Source organism: Gekko japonicus, unplaced genomic scaffold, assembly GCF_001447785.1.
Source record: "Gekko japonicus isolate JY-2015 unplaced genomic scaffold, Gekko_japonicus_V1.1 scaffold3837, whole genome shotgun sequence".
Lineage (NCBI taxonomy): Eukaryota > Metazoa > Chordata > Lepidosauria > Squamata > Gekkonidae > Gekko > Gekko japonicus.
The window spans coordinates 111,248-123,171 of NW_015176561.1; the positions used below are offsets into that span (position 1 = coordinate 111,248).

General features: G+C 51.2%; 1 pseudogene; it reads right to left on the reverse strand.

Annotated features, from left to right (window-relative positions):
- The window catches only part of LOC107124098, a 21,258-nt pseudogene extending 9,623 nt beyond the window's left edge, over nt 1-11,635 (reverse strand).
- Nucleotides 11,636-11,924: the final 289 nt, after the last annotated feature.

Sequence of the window (11,924 nt, forward strand, 5' to 3'; positions counted from 1 at the left end):
AGCTCCTTCCTAAAGGTGCCACCGGAAGACACTTGATGAACTTCTTCCAGTCTCCAAAGGCGCCGGATTCGGATCCTGCGCTCCGGTCTGCTGCAGAAGCCACGCGCGGCTCTGCACAAAGGGGACAAGCGTCTCTTCGCGGGGCAGGGGGGCTTGGGGGGGGTGCGTGTGCAAATCCCGCCCTCTCCCCAGCACGTGGGAGGGGGATTTTGGCCACTGGAGGTACTCACCGGAGCGCCCCACCAGCAGGAGGAGGCGCCCTTGAAGCGAATCTATCTCGACCCCCGGAAATGCAAAACCCACCGCGTGTCGCTTCGCTGCGCGCAGCTAGTGCGGAGTCCCGAAGATGCGGAAAGAGCCGTGATTGGACGATGGGGGAATCTTTCTCCAATCGGAAAGAGGCGCTCCGAGGTTGTCAGCAGTCACCGGGCAGATCCGACTCGGGAGTGGAAGGAGAAAGTTGGTCGGGACTCGGGGCGGGGAGGAGCCAAGCCGCGCCGCCCGGAGGTTTTGCTTTTTGGACCCTGACCGGGGCGGGGAGAAAGTGGGAGGTCTTTGCCCTGCGGCAGCACCCTGGAAAGACTGAAGGTCAAAGAAGATGGGGACAGCAAAGGAGGAGATGGTTAGACAGTGTCATAGATGCAACGAACATGAAACTGAGCCAACTTCAGAGGACGGCGGAAAACAGGAGGGCCTGGCGGGATCTGGTCCATGGGGTCGCGAAGAGTCGGACTCGACTGTGCGACTGAACAACAAAAGCACCCTGGACCACTCTGGCACCGGTCAGTGGGCCTAAGATTAGCGTGGCCCGGGCGGGAAGTGAAGCGGGCACCCCGTCTGGTGTGAACTTGGCTGCTGCCAGGCGTGCAAAGCGGCTGCCCTGCTTGGCTGGAGGTGCAGAGGGCCGAAGGCTGGGGGGGGGGGGGCCAGTTCCCGCGGGGGGTTCCTTTGTGGACCTATGCCAGGAGGAGGCGAGGAAGCGCCAGGGTGCCAACTGGCTGGAGGCACAGCAATCCGCGAAGGCCACCCCCAGTGTTCCCTCTAAGCTGAGTTAGTGTGAGCTAGCTCTCAGGTCTTTTAGCCTTCAGCTCACACATTTTTGTCCTCGCTCAGGAAGGAGGGCTCCAGAGCAAACTAATTCATGCAGTAGCCAAACCGCTCACTCACAACTTGGATGCCCGCAGTTCACAAAGTAGAATTTTTGCTCACAAGAATCCACAGCTTGGAACAGGGGATGTCAAACATGCGGCCTGGGGGCTAGATCAGGCTCCCGGAGGGCTTCTACCAGATCCGCAGTGGAACTGGCTGTCTTCTACTTCTTCCAGTGCTGCTGCTGCTGCGTCATCGTAGGTTTGTAGCTTACAGATACACACCTGGACGGCACACTCAAGATTGCAACAGCACAGACATTTTGATGCAATCATTCAGAGCAAGAGGTGTCAGTTATCAGACATTGTTACATAACCAAAATATTGCAAGAGTGCGAATGTTTTAAGCATGTTTTTATTTTAAGTAAAAAAAAAAAAACCTTTGTGTTTGTGTCCTTTTATAAAGTTTATATCTCCACTACCTGGCATTACATTTTATGACACATGTGGCCCGGCCCAACAAGGTCACATTTATGCCAGATCCGGCCCTCATAACAAATGAGTTCGACACCCCTTGACTAAGAGGCAGCATTGCAGCCCTTGGCCCATGCATGGGGACCAGCAGGACTAATATACATCGGCCTAGCTACTTCCGATCCCCCCATTTCTGGATCGCCCCCACTGTCTACCTCCCCTCCAATGGCGGAACTGTGCATTGATTCCCAGTTCCCACTCTTTGCTTCCTGTGTCATTTAACAAATTTTTAGTGCATAAGAGAATCCCTCCTCTGGTCCCATAACTGCTAAGATTACTCCGGAGGTACCTTGTCGAAAGCCTCTTGAAAGCCCAAGTGACTGAGCGGAACCTCCACATTCAGAGGCACTAAACCTCTGAATCCCAGAGCCAGGAGGCAACATCAAGGGAAGGCCTCGGCCTCTGTGCCCTGTTGGCCATCCAAAGGAGATGGTTGGCCCCTGTGTGAGACAGGAGGTTGGACAAGATGGACCCTCTCTGGTCTGACCCAGGAGGGCTCTTCTTATGTTCTTATGAAGGCCTCCGCCTCTATGCCCTGTTTGCTGGCCTTCCAGAAGAGCTGGTTGGTGAGGCAGGACTTCCTTTTGCAGAAGCCATGCTGATTTTCTCTTACATATCTTGTCCTTCTTTGTTAATAACAGTTTCGACCAGGGTTGCCAGGTGCAGCTTTAGGATAGGAAGTAGGTGCTGTATATCCCCCCACCCCCCTTTTCAGGGTTCACATGTTTTCCAAGTTCTGGGGCTGTGGGCTGGGCTTGTCCCCATTGCCTTCCCTCCTTTGGGGATATCTGTGACAATTACCGCAGTGGACTACATTGCTGTTCCATAATAACAGCACTCACCTGGGTTTGGTGTAGTGGTTAAGTGGGCGGACTCTAATCTGAGAGAACCGGATTTGATTCCCCACTCCTCCACTTGCGCCTGGCTGGATGACCTTGGGCAAGCCGTAGTTCTGCCAGAGGTGTTTCTGAAAAAGAGCAGTTTCTGTCAAGAGCTCTCTCAGCCCCACCCTACTTCACAGGGTGTCTGTTGTGGGGAGGGGAAGGGAGAGATTGTAAGCCGCTCTGAGACTCCTCTGGGTAGTGAAGGGCAGGGTATAAATCCAGTCTCTTCTTCTTCTTCTACCTCACAGGGTGTCTGTTGTGGGGAGGGGAAGGGAAAGGAGTTTGTAAGCCGCTCTGAGACACCTTTGGGTAGTGAAGGCCGGGCTATAAATCCAATCTCTTCTACACCAGTTTGGTGTCTTGGTTAAGTGCGCGGACTCTAATCTGGGAGAGCCGGGTTTGATTCCCCTCTCCTCCACTTGCACCTGGCTGGATGACCTTGGGCAAGCCATAGTTCTGATAAGAGCTGTCCTTGAAAAAGAGCAGTTTCTGTCAAGAGCTCTCTCAGCCCCACCTGCCTCACAGGGTGTCTGTTGTGGGGAGGGGAAGGGAAAGGAGTTTTGTAAGCCGCTCTGAGACACCTTTGGGTAGTGAACGGTGGGGTATAAATCCAATCTCCTCTTCTTCTTTTCCTCCTTCTTCTTCCAGTTCAATCCCTTTTCTAAAATGTCCATTACGTCTTGGCACATTCTGCAAGATTTTCACAGACACTATGCTTCTACTCTCCCCTCTTTAACATTTAGCTTGTATGCAGTTTGTGGAAGGACGGAGGTCTGGGAGCCTTCCTGACTTCCTCAGGCAGGCCCTTCCACGAGGTGGGGGGCCACCATAGAGAATGGGCATGAACAGGGACCTGCTGGGACCTGCCCATTTGGAGGGCGGCACCTGCTCAGATATGCCAGGTGGTAGCTGTGGGGCACCGGGGAAGAGGCGGTGCTGCGGGTAACAAGATCCAAGGCCATGAAGGGCTTCATAGGTCAGTGGTTCTTGTTACGTTCTGAGTTATTCCTTGCTGTTGAGTCATGGTTGTGCAAGGTATCCTAATTTCCTGTGTCACGATTGGCTGTCTAACAAAGACCTCTTATTGGTCCCAGAGCCACAACAGAGTGTCCTATCAGGAAGCTCCGCTTAGGTCCAATCAGACCTCCTGAAAGCAGTAACATTGTATATAGTTCAACATTGGAATGGTATAAGTCTAGGTGCCCCTCTTATCAGAGCAGATCAGAGCTGAATGATGTTATGAATAAAGCCTTTGGATTGAGAATCGTCTCCAGCCTTTCAATACACAAAACTGGCAATGAGGATGGGATCCCAGGCCTAACCAAATGGGGGAAATTACTCTCTGCCTGCCCAAGCTGAATCACTAAGGGCGCCTAGAACTAAATCACCACAGGCATGGCATCCAAAGGCCACATCGAACCGTTCGACCCCAAGGCTGGGAACTGGGACTCCTACCTCGACCGTTTGGATCGCTTCCTTATAGCTGACTGATGACCTCCGAAGGATCGAGGTGGGGTGGCGGCACTGTTGCTGTTAGATCTGTTAGCCGCGTTCGACACGGTCGACCACAAGTTGCTGGCCTCTTATTGCCAACGTGGGGATTCAGGGCCTCACCTTTCAATGGCTTGCCTCTTTCCTCCAAGGTTGGGGACAAAGGGTGGCGATAGGGGATCAGCAGTTCCGGAGGCATCCTCTAGACTGTGGGGTGCCTCAGGGGGCGGTGCTGTCCCCGAGGTTGTTTAACTTCTACATGCGCCCCCTTGCCAAAATTGCCCGGAGAAGTGGGCTTGGGTGTCACCTATACGCAGATGACACCCAGCTCTATCTGATGTTGGGAGGCCAGTCGAACTCCAGCCCAGATGACCTTCATCGGGCATTGCAAGCTGTGGCTGGCTGGCTCAGACTGAGTCGGCTGAAACTAAACCCGGTGAAGATGGAGGTCCTGGGCCTGAATCGGGTTGGTTCGGGGTTGAGACTCCCCCTCCCGACCTTCGATGGGGTGCCTTTGGTGCCAGCGTCGGAGGTTAGGAGCCTGGGTGTGCTCCTGGACTCCTCCTTAACGATGGAGGCCCAGGTGGCAGCCACTGCCAAGTCAGCCTTTTACCATCTTCGGCTGGCTCAGCAGTTGGTTCCCTTCCTTGATCGTGATGACCTGGCCAGAGTGATCCATGCGATGGTCACCTCGAGGCTAGACTACAGTAACGCTCTCTACATGGGGCTGCCTTTGTCACAAATCCGGAAGCTGCGGCTAGTGCAGAATGCTGCGGCCAGGCTGTTGATGGGTCTCTCTGGCCGGGACCACATCCAGCCTGTGCTGAAAGCGCTGCACCGACTGCCAATAGCGTACCGGTTTCGCTTCAAAGTGCTGGTTCTTACCTTTAAAGCCCTATATGGCCAGGGTCCGGCATACCTGAGGGACCGCCTTTCCCCATATGTTCCCCCAAGGGCACTACGGTCAGGGAGTCAACACCTCCTGGTAACCCCAGGCCCTAAAGATACTAAGCTTGCTGCAACCAGGGCCAGGGCTTTTTCAGTGGCGGCCCCTACCTGGTGGAACAAGCTCCCGGAGGAGATCAAGGCCCTGCGGGACCTTGCGCAGTTCCGCAGGGCCTGCAAGACGGAGCTCTTCCACCAGGCTTTTGAGTAGGAGCTGCCACCGCTACCTCTGCACCACCACCACCGACTGGCTTGAGTAACATCTGGGGGGGTGCGATGGCCCTGGGATGAAGAATGAAGGGTATTTCCACCTGGAATGATACAATTGACTTGAAACTACCAATACCGGAAGCCCATCTTGTTACTGAGGACTTTGAGACAACTCGAGCACCTTGTATTGTATAATTGATTAATTGTTTTATCAGGTTTTAGCTGTTTTAATTATTGGCATGTTTGCCTCATCTGTAAGCCGCCCTGAGCCCGCTTGCGAGAAGGGCGGCCTATAAATCTAATAAATAAATAAACGAATAAATAAATAAAATTGAAGGGGATGATGTCCGCCGCACCACTTTCTTAAGTACCTGTATTCGACACTGCTCGGGACTTAGTAGTTCCGTCCAAATTATTGGAGATACCTCTTGGCATCATCCCCCATTCTTTTTATTAATTTTCACAAAAAAGTTAACAAGTTGATCTTACATGTTTTAACACATCAATGAAAATAAACTGTGCAGTTAATAGTAAGTTAATAAGTTAATCAATTCAGCTCTCTATTATATTTTTTACCTCCTCAGTTTTTCAAATTGCGCAATTCATGCTTCTCTATATGGCTCCCACAATTATTTCTCACATACTATCTAAGTTGACAAATTGATAATAATTCCCTATAAATACAAAATAATTGACGCAGGGTCACAGTTTCATGTTTGGAACAAAGATAGCAATGAAAAGGATTTGAATTTTCCCACAGACAATGACCGTGCTCCCATTCTCTTTCTGAAAATGCCCTCTTAACCATTTCTGCATTACACAGAGGTGGGGGAGCCCTCCTGACCCCCTCAAGCAGGCCGTTCCACAGGGTGGGGGCCACCACAGAGAATATGCATATACAGGCCGCAGCCAGTCTTCCCCATTTGCAGACTGACACCTTCAGGAGTCTCTGCTCAGATAAGCCAAGTTGCTGTGGTCAAGTATCCTGGGAGAGGGACATGAAGACCCTCGAAGGTGATAACCTAGAACCTTGGACGGAAGTAACTGACTGGTAACCGATAGAGTGATGGCAGAATGGGTAAGATCTGTGTGTTCTGTCTTGTGCCCAACAATGAGTAAGCCATAGCATTTGATACCAACCGGAATTTCCAAGCTGATCTCTACAACAGTGTCAAAGGGTCTGGGAGGCATTTATATGGCTTCTCCTGTGTGAATTTTCTGCTGAACACAAAGGTATGAACTCTGACTAAAACATTTCCCACACTCTGGACATTTATACTGTTTCTCCCGTGTGCATCCTTTGGTGGGAAGTAAGATGTCCACTCTTCCTGAAGCTTTTCCCACACTCTAGGCATTTGTATGGTTTCTCTCCTGTGTGAATTCTTTGATGGGAAATAAGTTTGTCACTCCGACTGAAGCTTTTCCCACACTCCAGGCATTTATATGGTTTCTCCCCTGTGTGAGTTCTTTGATGGGCAGTAAGACTGCAACTCTGACTGAAGCTTTTCCCACAGTCCAGGCATTTATATTTCTTCTCCCCTGTGTGAATTCTTAGATGGGAATTAAGAGCGGAATTGTCAGTGAATCTTTTCCCACACTCCAGGCATTTGTATGGTTTCTCGCCTGTGTGAATTCTCTGATGGGTAATAAGACTGGATCTGTCGGTGAAGCTTTTCCCACACTCCAGGCATTGATATGGTTTCTCCCCTGTGTGAATTCTTTGATGGGAAGTAAGATTGGAACTCTGACTGAAGCTTTTCCCACACTCCAGGCATTTATATGGCTTGTCCCCTGTATGAGTTTTCTGATGAACATGAAGGTGTCCACTCTGACTGAAGCTTTTCCCACATTCCAGGCATTTATATGGTTTCTCCCCTGTGTGAATTCTTTGATGGGAAGTAAGACTGGAATTATGACTGAAGGTTTTCCCACAATCCAGGCATTTATATGGTTTCTCCCCTGTGTGAGTTCTTTGATGGACATTAAGGTGCGTACTGTGACTGAAGCTTTTCCCACACTCCAGGCATTTATATGGTTTCTCCCCTGTGTGAATTCTTTGATGGGAAGTGAGAGCATTACTGTGACCAAAGCTTTTCCCACACTCCATACATTTGTATGGTTTCTCCTTTGTGTGAATTCGTTGATGGGAAGTAAGATGATCTTTCCGCCTGAAGCTTTTTTCACACTCCACACATTTATATGTTTCCTTTCTCTTACGCACCCTTTGTTGGATATTAAGAACTGACTTTTCAGTGACATGTTCCCTGCTTGCAGTGCACTCATTCCTGTCCTGCTGTCTCCTCGACATATTTTTTGCTGTAGATACTCATTTCTCTCTAAAAGACAAGAATTATTCCTCCTTTTAGGTGGGGGTTTTCCCTCCTCCTTCCTTGGTGCCTCCAAATATTCAAAGCTCTCCTTTGCATCTGAATATGTATCCTCTTTTTCCATCCATCGGTGTTCTTCAGCTTCATTCGCTGACTGCCACAAGTCTCCTGCTGAGAGAAAGGGATACCTGGTGTGATCATGTGACACTTTCGACAAATACCTAATTTTGAGCCCAGTAGCACCTAAAGGGAGCTGCAGTGGCTCAAGTGGTTAAGACGCTGAACTGCAGGCTGTGGAAGGTTGGTAGTCCAGCAGTTCGAGACCCGAGTGTGCCGCATGATGGAGTGAGCTCCCGTCTCTAGTTCCAGCTCCTGCCAACCTAGCAGTTCGAAAGCAAGAAATTGCAAATAGATAATTAGGGACCACTTCGGTGGGAAGGTCACAGCGTTCCATGCGCCTTGGTGTTTAGTCATGCCGGCCACATGACCACAGAAACATCTTTGGACAGCGCTGGCTCTTCGGCTTTGAAACGGAGATGAGCACCGCAACCCTAGAGTTGGATTCGACTGGCTTTTGAGCAAGGGAAACCTTTACCTTTATGCTTTATATAGTAAACAGTTCAGTTGCTGGAATTGGTGTTGTTAAGTCTCTGCCCTCACTTAGAACAGTGGGTGGGTGGACGTGTTTGTCTGTCCCTCCATTTACCGCCCCCTCTCTCCCCGTCTCTAACTAGCCAGCCAGTCCCGTGCAGCAGGCACAGCGGGCAACTCAGCCACACAATAAGTAACAAGAGAGCCCCAGACTCCAGTTGGGAACCAGCTTCCCAAAAAGGGGCATAGCGGAGCACGCAGGCCCAGGCAAGGAAGCCAGTAGAGATAGCAGCTGCAAGCAACCGAGGGAGGGCGAGCCCCCCCGCATCCCATCCCCCCCCCTGTCTGGGCAAGCTGCTCTCTTGGGCAGCTCCATGTGCTGTAAGCATCAGAACCACTTGGAAAGAGGGCTCCTTAAGAGCAGGAAAAGGGGGGGAAAATCAGACGCAGAGAAAGGAAAAATAACACCCCATGGAGGGAACTTTTGGTCTATGTTGCTTTTAGAAGTCCCTGACATCACTCGGTGAAAAATGGGGCGAGGGGGGAAGAGACAGACTGCAGTTGCAAAGGAAAGAGAAAAGAGGGCGACGAGGACGGTGAGAGGGTTGGGATCCAAGTCTTAGGAGTCTTAGGAGGAAAGGCTGAGAGAGTTGGGTCTGTTTATCCTGGGAAAGAGAAGGCTTAGAGGGGACATGATTGCAGTCTTCCAAGTATCTGAAGGGCTGTCGTGTAGAAAATGGAGCGGATCTATTCTCTCTCGCTTCGGATTGCAAGACTAGATCGAATGGGTGGAAATGACAAGGGAGTCAATACCAGTTAAATATCAGGAGAAACTTCTGGACTGTAAGAGTGGTTGAGCAGTGGAACAGTCTGCCTCGGGAGGTGGTGGATGCTCCTTCGCTGGATGTTTTCAAGCAGAGGCTGGACGACCATCTTCTGGGTATGTTGTAGGGCTATCTTTCGGCTACACTTCTGCAGAGTGCAAGGGGCTTCGACTAGATGACCTGCAAGGTCCCTCCCAGCTCTAACATTCTATGATTCTATGGCTGGGAGGACAGATAGAAGGAGGCTGAACAGACAGGAGGAGGGAGTCGAGCGAGGTGGGGGGGACAATCCGCAAGGTGAGAGGAGATCGGGAAAGAGAAGGGAGGGGCTCCCTGCTGGAGGGTCCCGGCTCCTAACCTGGATGGCCAATCCCGAGTTACCTTGAGTTTATGTGTGTGCCGCATGACGGAGTGAGCTCCCGTCTCTAGTTCCAGCTCCTGCCAACCTAGCAGTTCGAAAGCAAGAAATTGCAAGTAGATAAATAGGGACCACTTCGGTGGGAAGGTAACAGCGTTCCGTGCGCCTTGGTGTTTAGTCATGCCGGCCACATGACCACGGAAACGTCTTCAGACAGCGCTGGCTCTTCGGCTTTGAAACGGAGATGAGCACCGCAACCCTAGAGTCGGACTCGACTGGCTTTCAAGCAAGGGAATCTTTACCTTTAAATAAACTGTAAACTGTGTCTGTGAGGCTTGCTATTGCTAGCCCCAGCTGGCATAACTGCGCACTTGGTCTAAGGGCAATTAACACTTCAACGCTCTACGCGACAGAGCCAGCGTCAAGGCCTAACATCTCTAGTGAAAGGGGATCTCAGGCGAAACAGGGCTGGCAGACACCCTGGACCGAAAAACTCTACCTTCCAGAGTGGACCATGCTGGGCTAGATTTGGCATCAGGGCCATGTGACTAGGGAGAAGGGAACTCTTCTCCTGGGCTGAAGATCTACTGGTACCATCTCAGCACCCACCATTCATCCAAGCTCTTTTCAGGGCAAACCTTGAAGATAAGCAAGGCCACAGACATTCACCAGCCCTCAGAAGGAAGGCGCGGGCGACACACTGTCCCAAGACAGAGATCTTCAGCCCCTACCTGCCAATCCCTCCTCTTCATCGCAGCCCGGGAGAAACAGCCCTTCCTCTTCTTCCAGCCAGGATATGAGGTCAGGTTTGGTCATCAGAAGTCCTGCTTTATTAGGGGGAAACCCCACAAAATCAGACCTCCTCTGTGTGCCCATAAATTCAACAATTCCAAGCCTGATTGACTATCCCTCCAGAAACACACAACAGGCAAGTAATAGGGGTGGGATGAAGTACCATATACGGTCAAGACTAGTGTTCCCTCTAAGATGAGTGAGAGTGAGCTACACACTTTTGTCTTACACATTTTTGTCTTAGCTCAGGATATTATTGATCTCAAAGAGTAACTGTAAATAATATTATTGCGACAGTAAATACAATTAATAAAGCATTCATGAAGTCATTGTGATTATTAAGATACGTGAAGTTATTTTGATTGTTATAAAGTGACGAGAACCTCCGGATTGAGCTCCATTTCGTCTCTTCGCCTGAACAAACCTTCAATAGAAAACAATTTGCACACATCGACATTAATATGTTTTTCAAAGTTTCCCCCCCGAATTTTTAAACAAAATTTTTGACAGAAAAAAGATCCATGGTTAAATACCTTCAATAAGGGTTTCAAACAGTCTCGTCAGCAATCACTTATACCAGGGCTATTTTTGGGCAGGAACGCACAGGAACGGAGTTCCAGCTGGCTTCAGAGTTGGCCACGCCCACTACAGCCAAAACCTCTGCATGTGTGGCTACAGAGGGAAGGCCTGGAGAGCGACCCCCCCCCCCCAGCAACTCTGAAGCGGGCGGGACGGGGGGGGGGCGGTTGAAAGGATCGGGGAGGCATTTAAGGGCCGGCTTGCCAGGCATCCCACAGCCGTCGGGCACCTGGGCAAGTCAAGGGAAGACATGGGGGTGTGGCCTAATATGCTAATGAACTGTGCTGTTGGAGTGTGCGGCCTAATATGCTAATGAGTTTCTGCTGTTGGATGTGGCCTATTATGCTAATGAGTTCCTGCTGGGCTTTTTCTACAAAAAGAGCCCTGCTTATAACGATCAAAATAACTTTGAGATCAATAATATACTGACATGATGGTTGGATATCTGTAGTGTCTTTTATGCCAGTCTGTTCATGACATAACACTGGGACTGGCAATGCTGTGCCTGTCCCATGCCAAGGTGAGGTGGAAATGCTAAGATGACAGAAAAGACAGCAGAGTTCCTTCCGCAGCCACTTCTCAGCCCGGGGAAGGCCAGGCCCAGACTGGAGGGAAGCCCTCTGCTTATACCCCACCACACACCGTCTACAGACCATGCCTCCCCCGGCACCTCCTCTCCCTTGGCTCAGGCACAGGACTGCCAGGCGGGGGCTCCCTCTCTCTGCAAGGAGAGCACAGGAGGACCCTCCCCACCCTCAGAGGGAAAATCGCGGAGGGGGGCAGAGACCACCCACTGGGACCAGGGCAGACAGCCTGACACCACGTCCCTCCTCCTGAAAGGTTTCCTCATTGTCAACTCCTCACTGCAAGAAGGAAAGTGGGCTCCTCCTCACCCAGAGAGGCCACGTTCCCAAAGTTCTCCAGCATGACCTCTTTGTAGAGCGCTCTCTGGGCCGGGCGCAGCAGGGCCCACTCCCCCCGGGTGAAGTCCACGGCCACCTCCTCGAAGGACACCCCGGCCTGCAAGGAGGAGAAGGAAGCAATTTCTCTACATCACACTGGAAAGCTGGCCCATGGGGGGGAAGCCAGAAAGGGAGAGAGTCAATTCATATGGGAGGAGTAGCACAAAGATGTGGCAAGAAGAGCCCCCTGGGGGACATCTCCCCTCCCCCAGCCTGGAACCAGAGGGGCCATCCTCAGTCCCAGTGGGGCTAGCAGCCTTGTAGGGAAGAGTCCAGAGATGCCTGGATGAAAAAGTGCCAAGTCGTTTTCTGTAGGACAGCAGTGCAGGAATCCCCTGG